Source organism: Dasypus novemcinctus, chromosome 2 (genome assembly GCF_030445035.2).
Source record: "Dasypus novemcinctus isolate mDasNov1 chromosome 2, mDasNov1.1.hap2, whole genome shotgun sequence".
Lineage (NCBI taxonomy): Eukaryota > Metazoa > Chordata > Mammalia > Cingulata > Dasypodidae > Dasypus > Dasypus novemcinctus.
This window is the reverse complement of record NC_080674.1, coordinates 199250132-199264681: the sequence shown is the minus strand read 5'-3', so window position 1 is coordinate 199264681 and position 14550 is coordinate 199250132. Positions and strand designations below refer to the sequence as shown.

Here is a 14550-nt window from a genome sequence, read left to right as displayed (position 1 = left end):
TATGGGGGATGAGAGAGGAGAAGTCACAGCTAGGACCTGGCAGAGAACATGGCCATGAGACCCCTGCCTGGAAACCCCCTGGGGGAAGCCACTACTAAGAACAAAGCCAGAAAGACCCTGCTGAGACCCTGGCCATGGGGTCCTATTTGGAACTCCCCCAAGGTCAAGAGGAAGTCCCAGATAACCGCAAACAAGCCTCACCATTGGTCCAAGATAACTCCAAACAAAAGGCCTCACCATTGGTCCCCTGAGAGCTAACAGGTGGGGACTGAAAGGCAACCAAACAGAACAGCACACAGCTGAGGCCCCTCCCCAGCCTTAGGAAAGGGGAGGAGGGAAGAACAGCTTTAAGAAAGGCAGTCCCTGGACCTAAGGCGCTCCCTTTGCCTGGAGGTAGCCTGCATCCACATCTGGATGTGCAATTTTCTTTTCTCTCATTTCTCTCAACAGACTCTTTACTGGCCTAACTAAACTTGCATGTTCTTAAGCTCTTTTATGTGACATAGCCAAGAACCTAGAGGAATCCTGCACTTTCTGATTTCAATATGATGGAATACTATGCTGCTGTAAGAAGAAATGAAATTGGGGCACATATGATAACATGGATGAACCTTGGAGACATTATATTATGTGAAATAAGCCAGATGCAAAAGGACAAATATTGCATGGTCTCCCTAATATGAATTAAATATGAAGAATAAACATATGGAGTTAAAACCTAGAGTATAGGTTATTAGGAGATAAGAGGAGGCCTGATAAGGGGTTCTGATATGTAGAAGTTTTAGTTAACTTGACTGTAAAAGTATAGAAATGGATAGAGTTGATGGTAACATGTTATAATGAGTAGAACTAAAAGCTGTTTTATAAATGGGATTTGTGGCTGAAAAGGCTAGTCTAGGGATGTAAATGTCAATTAAATGAAAGCTAGAGAATAATCTAGGGACTGAATAACATAATGAACCCAGAGGTGAATGAGAATTGTGATTAATACAGGAGTGTCCTTCTGTGAACTAGAACAAATGTACATCACTATTACAAGGCGGTAAGAATATGGAGAAGCATGGGGAAAATACAATTAATGTAACCTATGGACTATAGTTAACAATACTGTAATATTCTTGCATCAATGCCAAAGATGTAATGTGGTAATAGTGTATGAAAAGGCTACACCAAACACATGCTGTGGACCATGGTTGATGGTAATAGTCTAATGGTGCTATCCCATGATCTGTAGCAAATATTCCACAACAATGTGTTGTGTTGGTGGAGGGATGTTGTATGGGTATTCCACACATGTGCATGACTGCTTTGTAAATTCACAACCTTTCTAATAAAAATATATTTTTAAAAAGGGTTTAAAGGGGGAAATGTGACGGGGGAGAGAGGGAATATATGGGAGCTCCCTGTACTATCTGCTCAAGTTTCTGTAAAACTAAACCTGCTCTAAAAATAAAGTCTATTAATTAAAAACAAAACAAAAAATCAGTAGTGGGAAGCAAATGTGGCTCAAGTGATAGAGCTTCCACCTACCATATGGGAGGACCCGGGTTCAATCCCTGGGGCCTCCTGGTGAAAAAGAAGAAGACAAAGCATGCCTGCATGGTGAGCCAGTGCCCACACGAGTGCCCACACAAGTGCCCGCCTGGTGAGCCTGTGCCCACACGAGTGCCCACACAAGTGCCCACCTGGTGAGCCAGTGCCCACACGAGTGCCCACACAAGTACCCGCATGGTGAGCCAGTGCCCACGTGGGTGCCCGCTGGTGAGCCAGTGCCCACACGAGTGCCCACACAAGTGCCCACCTGGTGAGCCAGTGCCCACACGAGTGCCCACACAAGTACCCGCATGGTGAGCCAGTGCCCACGTGGGTGCCCGCTGGTGAGCCAGTGCCCACACGAGTGCCCACACAAGTGCCCGCCTGGTGAGCCAGTGCCCACACGAGTGCCCACACAAGTACCCGCATGGTGAGCCAGTGCCCACGTGGGTGCCCGCTGGTGAGCCAGTGCCCACACGAGTGCCCACACAAGTGCCCGCCTGGTGAGCCTGTGCCCACACGAGTGCCCACACAAGTGCCCACCTGGTGAGCCAGTGCCCACACGAGTGCCCACACAAGTGCCCGCCTGGTGAGCCTGTGCCCACACGAGTGCCCACACAAGTGCCCGCCTGGTGAGCCTGTGCCCACACGAGTGCCCACACAAGTGCCCACCTGGTGAGCCAGTGCCCACACGAGTGCCCACACAAGTGCCCGCCTGGTGAGCCAGTGCCCACACGAGTGCCCACACAAGTGCCCGCCTGGTGAGCCAGTGCCCACACGAGTGCCCACACAAGTACCCGCATGGTGAGCCAGTGCCCACGTGGGTGCCCGCTGGTGAGCCAGTGCCCACACGAGTGCCCACACAAGTGCCCGCCTGGTGAGCCCATGCCCACACGAGTGCCCACACAAGTGCCCGCCTGGTGAGCCAGTGCCCACACGAGTGCCCACACAAGTGCCCGCATGGTGAGCCTGTGCCCACACGAGTGCCCACACAAGTGCCCGCCTGGTGAGCCAGTGCCCACACGAGTGCCCACACAAGTACCCACATGGTGAGCCAGTGCCCACGTGGGTGCCCGTTGGTGAGCCAGTGCCCACACGAGTGCCCACACAAGTGCCCGCCTGGTGAGCCTGTGCCCACACGAGTGCCCACACAAGTGCCCACGTGGTGAGCCAGTGCCCACACGAGTGCCCACACAAGTACCCGCATGTTGAGCCAGTGCCCACGTGGGTGCCCGCTGGTGAGCCAGTGCCCACACGAGTGCCCACACAAGTGCCCGCCTGGTGAGCCTGTGCCCACACGAGTGCCCACACAAGTGCCCGCCTGGTGAGCCCGTGCCCACACGAGTGCCCACGTGGGTGCCCGCTGGTGAGCCATTGCCCACACGAGTGCCCACACAAGTGCCCACCTGGTGAGCCTGTGCCCACACGAGTGCCCGCACAAGTGCCCGCCTGGTGAGCCAGTGCCCACACGAGTCCCCACACAAGTGCCCGCATGGTGAGCCTGTGCCCACACGAGTGCCCACACAAGTGCCCGCCTGGTGAGCCAGTGCCCACACGAGTGCCCACATGGGTGCCCGCATGGTGAGCCAGCGCCCACACGAGTGCCCACACAAGTGCCCACCTGGTGAGCCCGTGCCCACACGAGTGCCCACGTGGGTGCCCGCATGGTGAGCCAGTGCCCACATGAGTGCCCACACAAGTGCCCACCTGGTGAGCCCGTGCCCTGTGCAAGTGAGTCACTCAGCAAGATGATGATGCAACAAAAGAGAGCCAAGGGAAGATTCAAGGTGAAACACAGCAGAAACCAGAAACTGAGGTAGCGCAATCGACAGGGAACCTCTCTCCCCATCAGAGGTATTTTCCTGGATCGAATCCCAGTGAATCCTAGAGGAGAGAAAATGAGAAGAGAAGACAACACAGACAGCAAAAACAGCAAGGCAGGAGGAGGGGAAGGGGGAAAATAAATAAATAAATCATTTTTAAAAATCAGTAGCATTCCTATACACTACTAATTAGCAATCTGAGGGGCAATCAGAAAAAAATTCCTTTTACAGTAATGACTAAAAGAATCAAATATTTAGGAATAAATTTAACCAAGAAGATAAAGGACCTATATTCAGAAAACTATGAAATATTGCTAAAAGAAACCAAAGATGATCTAAATAAATGGAAGAATATTCCATGTTCATGGGCTGGAAGACTAAATATCATTAAGATGTCAATTCTACCCAAACTGATTTACAGATTTAACACAATTCCAATAAAAATTCCAATACCCTTCTTTGTAAAATTGGAAAAGCCAATTATCAAATTTATATGAAAGAGTAAGAGTCCCTGGATAGCCGAAAACATTTTTTGTAAAAAAAAACAACAAAGTCACAGGCCACATCCAGACTTTAAAGCGTATTATTTTCCATAGTGGTAAAAAAAACCAGCATACTGGCATAAAGATAGACAAATTGACAAATGGAATCAAATTGAGGGTTCAGAAATAGACCCTCACATCCATGGTCAATTGATTTTTTTTTTTTAAGATTTATTTTTTATTTATTTCTCTCCCCCCCTCCCCCGCCCCCACCCCAGTTGTCTGCTCTCTGTGCCCATTCGCTGTGTGTTCTTCTGTGACGGCTTCTATCCTTGTCAGTGGCATCGGGAATCTGCAGTTCTTTTTGTTGCATCATCTTGTTGTATCAGCTCTCCGTGTGTGTGGTGCCATTCTTGGGCAGGCTGCACTTTCTTTCCACTGGGCAGCTCTCCTTATGGTGCGCACTCTTTGCGCATGGGGCTCCCCTACGCGGGGGACACCCCTGCGTGGCAGGGCACTCCTTGCGCGCATCAGCACTGCGCATGGGCCAGCTCCACATGGGCCAAGGAGGCCCGGGGTTTGAACCATGGACCTCCCTTGTGGTAGGCGGACGCCCTATCCATTGGGCCAAGTCTGCTTCCCCTGTGTTTCTTTTTGTTGCATCATCTTGTTGTGTCAGCTCTCCATGTGTGCGGCACCATTCTTGGGCAGGCTGCACTTTCTTTCGCACTGGGTGGCTCTCCTTATGGGGCGCACTCCTTGTGCGTGAGGCTCCCCTACGCGGGGGCACCCCAGCGTGGCACAACACTCCTTGTGCCATCAGTACTGCGCGTGGGCCAGCTCTACCTGGGCCAAGGAGGCCCGGGGTTTGGACCGCGGACCTCCCATGTGGTAGGTGGACACCCTATCCATTGGGCCAAGTCTGCTTCCCTGATTTTTTAACATATATTTTTTATTAGAGAAATTGTGCATAATGTACATAATTCCCATCCATCACCCTTCTACCAACACCTTACGTTGTTGTGGAACATTTGTTACAGGTTATGTAACAACATTATCAGACTATTACCATGAACTATGGTTCTTAACATACATTCGGTATATTTTTCCATACACTCCCTATTACTAACACTGTATATTAGTATTGTAAATTTATTATAGTTCATGAGAGAACAATCTCATATTTGTGCTATTAACCACAGTCCATCTTCCACCACTTGGTTCACCGTTATACAGTTCTGTGACTTATACATTCTATCCAAAGTGTGCACTCAGTGGCTCTCACTTTCATCACAGAGTTGTGCAGTCATCACCTCAGTAAATCTTTTAACATTTTCCTTCATCTAAAAGAAAAAATCCCATAACCCCCATTACTGATCCCCAGTCTTGATATAGTACCTTCTTTAACACTGATGCAATAATATTACAATATTACTGTTACGTATACTTATTCTATTTTCTCCATGCATCACCATAGTCTTACCACCTTGTAATAGTGGTGTACATTTGTTCTAGTTCATAGAAGAACATTCTTGTATTTGTATGAATCACAATCCTCATCTGCCTCTGGGTTCACTGTTATTCATAGTGATTATTCTCTAACTTTCAACTGACATTTACATCCCTACACTACCCCTTTCAGCCACAGTCCTATTTATAAACCAGCAGTGTTATTTATACTCACTACAATGCATTACCGTCAACTGTATCCATTTCCACACATTTACAGTTAAGCTAATTAAAAATTCTACATTCATTAAGCATCAGTACCCTTTCTCAACCCACATCCTGTCTCCTAGTAACCTATATACTGTTTGTTTTAACTCCTTGTGTTTATTCTTCATAATTAGTTCATATTAGTGAGACCATACAATATTTGTCCTTTTGTGTCTGGCTTATTTCACTTAGCATAATGTCCTCCAAGTTCGTTCATGTGTCCTGTTTTAATATATTCTTATAGCAGCACAGTATTCCATTATATGTATATACAACATTTTGTTTTATCCATTCATTGGTTGATGGACACTTGGGTTGTTTCCATCTTTTGGCAACTTTGAATAATGCCTCTGTGATCATGACTGTGTAAATGTGAGTTTGGGTCCTTACTCTCAGTTCCTCTGAATATATTTCTAGTAATGGGATTGCTGGATCATATGGCATTTCTATATTTAGTTTCTTGAGGAACCACCAAAACTGCCTTCTACAGAGGCTGCACCATTCTACATTCTCACCAACAGTGAAAGAATTTTCCAATTTCTCACATCCTCTCCAGCACTTGTTGTTTTCTGTTTTTTAGTAATGGCCATTCTATGAGGAATGAGATATCTCATTGTAGTTTTGATTGGAATTTCCCTAATAGCTAGTGATGTTGAACATTTTTTTTCATGTGCTTTTCACCATTTATATTTCCTAATTGGAGAAATGTCTATTTAAGTATTTTGCCCATTTTTTAATTGGATTGCTTGTTCTTTTATTGTTGAGTTGTATTCTGTTTATAAGGCATGTAAATCAAGCTTATCATGTATGTGGTTTCCAAATATTTTCTTCCATTGAGTGGGCTGCCTTTTCACCTTCTTGACAAAGTCCTTTGAAGCACAAAATTGTTTAAGTCTGAGGAGGTCCCATTTATCTATTTTTTCTTTCATTGCTCATGCTCTTGTTGTAAGGCTTAAGAAACCATCACCTACTGCCAGGTCTTGAAGGAGATTCCCTACTTTTCTTCTAGGAGTTATTACTTCTATATTTAGGACTCTGATCCATTTTGAATTAATTTTTGTATAAGGTGTAAGATAGGGGTCCTCTTTCTTTCTTTTGGATATAGATATCCAGTTCTCTCAGCACCATTTGTTGAATAGACTGTTCTGCCCCAGCTGGGTGAGTTTGATAGCCTTTTCAAAAATCGCTCAACCATAGATGCGAAGGTATGCTTCTGAATCATCAATTTGATTCCATTAGTCTATATGTCTATCTTTATATCAGTATCAAGTTGCTTTTACCACTGTAGCTAGGTAACATGATTTAAAGTCCAAAAATGGGGAAACAGATGTGGCGCAACAGATAGAGTGTCTGCCTACCATATAGGAGGTCCAGGGTTCAATACCCAGGGTCTCCTGGCTCATGTGGTGAGCTGGCACACGTGCAGTGCTGCTCTGTGCAAGGAGTGCTGGCCCACGCAGGGATGCCCCCGTGTAAGGGTGCCCCCCGTGCAAGGAGTGGTCTTGCACAAGGAGAGCCACCCCATGTGAAACCACAGCCCACCCAGGAGTGGTGCCACACACCTGGAGAGCTGACGCAGCAAGATGATGCAACAAAAAGAGACACAGATCCCCAGTGCCACCTAATGAGAATGCAAGCAGACACAGAAGAACACACATTGAATGGACACAGAGGGCAGACAATGTGGGGGGGAATAAATAAATAAATAAATAAAATCCAAAAATAAAAGTCCTCCAAATTCAGTCTTCCTTTTTAAGATGTGTCTGGCTATTTGGCTTACCCTTAAAAATAAATTTGTTAATCAGGCTTTCCATTTCTTTAAAAAACACTGTAAGAATTCTTATCAGGATTGCATTGAATTATATATCATTTACATAGAATTGACATCTTAAATGAAATTTAGTCTGACAATCCATGAACATAGAAAAGTTTTTCCATTTATTTAGGTCTTCTTTGATTTCTTTCAGCAATGCATTGTAGTTTTCTGAACAAATGCTTTTCATTCTTGATTAAGTTCATTCCTAAATATTTGATTCTTTTAATCATTATTGTAAATGGAAATTTTTTCCTGACTTCCTCCTCAGATTACTCATTATTATTGTATAGAAACACTACTGATTTGTGCAAAGTCATCTTGTATCATGCTACTCTGCTGAACTCATTTTTCAGATCTAGTAGCTTTGCTATAGATTTTTCAGGATTTTCTAGGTATCATATCATCTGTGAATGGCAAAAGTTTTACTTCTTCCTTACAATATGGATACCTTTTATTTCTTTTTTTTTTTTTCATTTTTGTTTTTTCTTCCTGATTGCTCTAGCTAGAACCTCTAGCACTATATTGAAGAACAATGGTGACAGTGGGCATTCTTGTCTTGTTCCCAATCTCAACAGGAAAGCTTTCAGTCTTTCTCCATTGAGTATAACGTTACCTGTGGGTTTTTCATATATGGCCTTTATCATGTTGGGAAATTTTCCTTTGATACCTACCTTTTGGAGTATTTTTATCAAGAAAGGATGCTGTATTTTGTCAAATGCCTTTTCTGCATCAATTGGGAAGATCATGTGGTTTTTCTTCTTTGGTTTGCTAATATGTATTATGCTGATGTATTTTTTTGTGTTGAACCACCCTTGCAGGCCCAGGAAAAATCCCACTTGATCGTAATGAATAATTCTTTTAATGTGTTGTTGGATTCAAATAGTAAGTTTTTTCTTGAGGACATCTGTATCTGTATTTATTCAGGAAATGGTCTGTAATTTTCTTTTTTTGTTATATCTTTACCTGGATTTGCTATTAGGGTGATATTTGTATCATAGAACGGGTTTGGTAGCAGTCCTTTCTGTTCAATTTTTTTTTAAGAATTTGAGTAATATTGGTACTAGTTTTGGTTTTACTTCTTTGAATGATTGGTAGAATTTACCTGTGAAGCCATTTGGGCCTGGGCTTTTCATTTTGGGATGCTGTTTGATGACTGTTTCAATCTCTTTGCTTGTGATTGGTTTGTTGAGGTCTTCTATTTCTTCTATAGTCAGTGTAGGTTGTTCACAAGTTCCTAGAAATTTTTCCATTTCATGTAACTTGTCTAGTTTGTTGTCATATAGTTACTCATAATATCCTTTTATGATCTCTTTTATTTCTGTGGGGTCAGTAGCAATGTTCCCATTTTCATTTCTGATTTTATTTATTTGAATCTTCTCTCTTTTTTCTATCTCAGGCTAGCTAAGTTTGTCAATTTTGTAGATCTTCTCAAAGAACCAACTTTTGGTTTTGTTGATGCTCTCTTTTTTTGTTGTTATTCTCAATTTCATTTATTTCCGCTCTGATCTTTGTTATTTTATTCCTTCTGGTTCCTTTAGGCATAACTTGTTGTTGTTTTTCTAGTTCTTCCAGCTGTGTAGTTGTCTTTAGCTCTTTCATCTTTTTAAAAACTGTTATGCTGAAATTTATCATTGGTTCATGAACTTACAGAACAGATATGTATATCATCATACAGGATTCCCTTATATTACCCCACCACTGACACCTTGCATTGTTGGATGAAAGAGCATCATCAAAACATTACTACTAATTATAGCCAATATCTTACATTTGGAGTATTTTTCCCCCAACCCACACAGTTAATGACACCCAGTATTAGTATTATATACTTATTAGAGTTCTTGAGAAAATGTTCCCATATTTCACCACATTCCATAGGGTCTGTCATGTTGTGCTCTCATTTTCATTTGTCTGGAGATATGTAATGATAATTCTTGCAATTTCTTCTTTGACCCACTGATTAAAAGTGTGCTGTTTAATTCTCATATGTTTGTGAATTCCCTTTTTAGTCCTGTTGTTGACATTCAGCTTATTCCATTATAATCAGAGAATGTGCTTTGTATAATTTTGATCTTTTTAAATGCATTGAGATCTGCTTTGGGACCCAATATATGGTCTATCATGGAGAAAGATCATAATCACTTGAGAAGAATTTGTATCTTGCTCTTTTGGGGTGTGATATTCTGTATATGTCTGTTTATTTATTGATCCTCTGCTCAGATGCTCCATCAAGTGAAGAAAGTGGTGTATTGGTGTACGACTATTATTGTAGAGACATTTATTTCTCCCTTCAGTTTTGCCAGTGCTTGCCTCATGCAATTTGGAGCATCTTGGTTAGGTGCACATATATTTATGATTGTTATTTCTTCCTGGTGAATTGCCACTTTCTTAACATAAAATGCCCTTCCTTTTCTTTAATAACATCTTTGCTTTTAAAGTCTATTTAATCCAATATAAATTTAGCTACTCCAGCTTTTTTTGGACATTACATTTTAAAAAACAGAAAACTGCAAAATCTGGAGAAACTGTTGGTGGGAGTGTAAAATGGTTCAGGCTCTGTAGAAGATAATTTGGCAGTTCCTCAGGAAACTAAATATAAAACTTCCATATGGTCTGGAAATCCCACTACAAGGAATATATTCAGGAGAACTGAAAGCAAGGATGCAGATATTTGCACACACGTTCATAGCCACATTACTCACAATTGCTAAAATATAGAAATAAACCAGGTTTCCATCAACAGATGAATGGAAAAACACATGTGACATATTCATATGATAGAATATTGTTCAGCTGTAAAAAGAAATCAATTGGGGAAGCACATGATAATACGGAGTAACCTTGAGGATATTATGTTAAATGAAATAAGCCAGACACAAAAGGATAAATATTGTATGGTCTCAGCTGTATGAACTAAATACAATGAGTAAACTTATGGAGTTGGACTATGAAGTGTAGGTTGGTAGGAGATGGAATGTGGGATGAGAGGGGGTAGATTATGCTGGATGTATGTAGAATGTTTTATATGGCCAAATGTAAATACAAGGTAAACGTTGAATTTGATGGTAACAGATTATAATGATATAACAAACATGTTGATTCATGAATGTAATTGTGGCTGAAATGAGTAGTCTAGGGAGATTAATGTTAGTTGGAGGACAGCTGGAGGATAATGTAGGGAACGTATAACAATGATTCTGGCAGTAGATGAGTATTGTGGTTAATATAAATATAAGAATGTTCTTCTATTATAAGGTGTTGAGAATGTAGTGACACATGGCAAAAATATAATTAATGTAATTTATAGACTATAGTTAACAAAATATTGTAATGTTCATAGCAAAAACGAAGATGGTACTATGTTAATGCTAACGGTCAAAAAATGAATATGGAGTTTGGTTTTGTAAGATATGAATACGATTAAACAATTTTTTCTCTTCTTCAATTTTTTCATTGCTAAGAAGACCTTGCCTATGCCATTTAACTAATGGCATTTATTTTTCTAAGCACTAGAGGAAGAGTTGAGTTAGTAGTTGGAATTAAATGAGATAAAAGTGCCTGGATGGAATTTTTTAGGAATAATGCTTCCATAATGTGTTGACCTGCCTTTTTCTGTTATTTTTTTTTTAATTTGAAATAAAGTGCTTTAAACGTTCAAAAAAAAAAAAAAGAAAGAAATGAGAATTTTAAAAAATAATAGCTTAAAAATCAAAAGTTGGTTCTTTGAAATGATCATAAAATTGACAAACCTGTAGCTACACTAACAAAAAAAAAAGAGAAGATTTATATGAATAAAATTTTAAAAACTAGAGAGGAGGGAAGTGGATGTGGCTCAACCATTGGGTGCAGGCCTAACACATGTGAGGTTCTGAGTTCAGGTTCCAGTGCCTCCTAAAGAAGACAAGCACAGACACATCCACTGCAACAAGCTAGACACTGCACCTGATGCAATAAGCTAGAATGTGGCAGCAACAAGCTAGGAGCTGCACCCACACAACAAGCAGACACCTAAAATGAGCAGATGCCTGAAAGGAGCAGATGCCACAGCCAAGCAGATGCTGCAACTCAGGCCATTGGACACTCGCCTCCCATGTGGGAGGTCCTGGGTTTGGTTCCCAGTGCCTCCTGAAGAAGACGAGCAAACAATTAACAGACAGACGAGAGATCCATGGTGGGGGAGAGGGAATAAATAAATAAATCTTAAAAAAAAAAACAAAACAAGAGAGGGAACATTACTACTGACCTCAATGAATTTAAAAGAATCATAAAAGAATACTATGAGTCCTGGAGCAGCGGGTGCCAAGTCTGGGTTCAACCACCCCACTCCGCAGACTCCTTCTACAAGTGTAGTCCAAGCTCCTTTCCATTCCAAATCTAAGATGGCAACTCTCAAGCATCAACTGATTCAGAATCTTCTTAAGGAAGAACAGATCCTTCAGAATAAGGTTACCTTTGTTGGAGTTAGTGCTGTTGACATGACCTCTGCCATCAGTATCCTGATTGAAGAAATGGCAGGTGAATTAGTGCTTGTGGTTGTCATAGAAGACAAACTGAAGAAAGAAATGATGGATCTCCACCATGGCACCCTTTTCCTTAGAACACCAAAAATTGTCTCTGGCAATGATAATAGTGTGACTGCAAAGTCCAAGCTTGTTATTATCAGGGCTATGGAACATCAGCAAGAGGGAGAAAGCCAACTTAATTTAGTCCAGTGTAATGTAAACATCTTTACATTCATCATTCCTAATGTTGTACAACACAGCCTGAATTTCAAGTTGTTTGTTTTTTTCCAATCCAGTGGATATCTTGACCTATGTGGCTTGGAAACGAAGTGACTTTCCCAAAAGCAGTGTTATTGGAAGTGGTTGCCATCTGGATACAGCCTGGTTCTGTTACCTAATGGGGGAGAAGCTGAGAGTTCACCCAATAAGCTGTTGTGGCTGGGTCCTTAGGGAACATGGAGACTCTAGTGTGCCTGTGTGGAGTGGAGTGAATGTTGCTCGTGTCTCCTTGAAAAATCTGCATCCTGAGTTAGGCACTGATGCAGATAAGGAACAGTGGAAAGAGATTTGCAAACAGGTGGTTGACAGTGTTTATGAGGCGATCAAACTGAAAGGCTATACCTCCTGGGCCTTTGGGCTGTCTGTGGCAGATTTGGCAGAAAGTATAATGAGGAATCTTAGGTGGATATATCTGATTTCCACCAGGATGAAGGGACACTATGGAATAAAAGAAGACATCTTCCTTAGTGTTCCTTGCATCTTGGGACAAAACAGAATCTCAGATGTTGTCAAAGTGACTCTGACTCCTGAAGAAGAGTGCAGATACACTTTGGGGAATCAAAAAAGAGCTGCAATTTTAAAGTCTGCTAATATTTGAACACTTCATTGTTTGGGCCTGAACAGAATTTTAGTTGGGGGTTGTGCCTGTTGTCCTTGTTATCTGATCTGGGATTAAAGCAGTAATATTAAGATGACCTAGGAAAAACACCAATTTCTTAAAATTAGACATAGGAATGGTTCATAAAACCTTAAAGCTATTTCCTGATGCTGAAGATAATACCTATGTTGTATAGTCCCAAACTAGCAATATAAAATAGTTCATCTTGGAGGCACTAGTGTCAGTATTGCACATGCCAAAGCTGCCTTTCAAACCAGAAGAATGTGTGGTTACTCTGTGTTATATACCTTCTGATTCCTTCACCAAACATGCCTAGTCCAACTTCTTTCCCCAATCAAATCCTAGACTCCAATGTGCAAATCCAACATTGCATGTCTTTTGCATAATTGTTTTAAAGGATCTTACTTTGTGTACCAAATGTATCAAAGTAGTGTACATTGCCATGTAATGTTAAAAAAAAAAGTTTAAAAAAAGATCTACCTATAAACAATGCAAAAAGCTGCCCAAGTGTCATACCTCGAAAACACCAAATAAACCATGAACAGTGAAAAAACGGATGAACAACGGATGAAAACGTATGCCAACAAATTAGAAAACATAGAAGAAATAGAAAAATTACTAGAAACAATGTACAGACTCTACAAGTAGTAGAAGACTTCAACAGATCAATTCAAAGAGATTGAATCAGTCATCGACCTTCCAACAAAGAAAATCCCAGGACTGAATGGCTTCACAGGTTAATTCTACCAAACATTACAAAGAATTAACACCAATCCTGCTCAGACACTTAAAATACTGAAGAAGAGGGAACACTACCTCATTCTATGAAGCCAACTTCACACAAGTACCCAAGCCAGATAAAAATACTGCAAGAAGTAAAAATTATAGACCAATTACCCCTATTAATATAGATTCAAAAATCCTCAACAAAATATAAGAAACTGAATCCAACAGCACATTAGGAGAACTAAACACCATGATCAAGTGGGTTTTATTCCAGGTATGCAAGGGTATGTCAACATGAGAAAACCAATTAATGTAATACACCACATTAACAAAACAAAGGGGAAAACTACATGATCATCTCAATTAATGCAGAAAAAGGTATTTATTTAACAAAATCCAGCATCCTTTCTTGATAAAAAAGAAAAACAACTTGAAAAATTGAAATGGAAAGAAATTTCCTTGACTTGATAAAAGACATATCTGGATAAATCTGGACCTTAATAGTGGTAGAGAGCCCAAAGAGGAGTTGCTGGGAGCCATCAAACATGATTTTGGTTCCTTTGATAAATTTAAGGAAAAAGTAACAGCTGTATCTTTTGGCATTCAAGGTTAGTTGGATTCACTCCTGGGAGTTTTTCATTTCAATTATTATGGTCTTCAGCTCCAGTAGCTCTGTATGGTTCCTTTTTCAAATTTCTCATTACTAAAATTCTCATGTGACTCATTCATTGTTTTCCTCATATTCTTTAGTTCTTACTCTGTATTTTCCTTCATCTCCTTGAGCATTTTTAAGATCATTTTTAAAGGATTTGATTGGTATGGCCACATTCTGATCTTTACTGTTGTCTTCTGTATTTTTATCCTCTTCCTTTGGATGGGCCATCATTTCCTGTTTCTTTGTCTTGTACTCTTGTTGCACACTGTACATTTTAATATTTGAACACGTTAACTCTGATTTTTCCCTGAGATGTCTGTTTCTGGATTTTGTAGCCAGCTGGTGATATGACAGAGATTTTCTAGAGCATCAGTCTTCCTATCAGGAAAGTCTATCCTA

General features: G+C 41.1%; 1 pseudogene; it reads left to right on the top strand.

The window, feature by feature from the left end:
* Positions 1 to 11749: 11749 nt before the first annotated feature.
* Positions 11750 to 12732, top strand: LOC101436480 (L-lactate dehydrogenase A chain-like; annotated as a pseudogene).
* The last annotated feature ends 1818 nt before the right edge of the window (positions 12733 to 14550 follow it).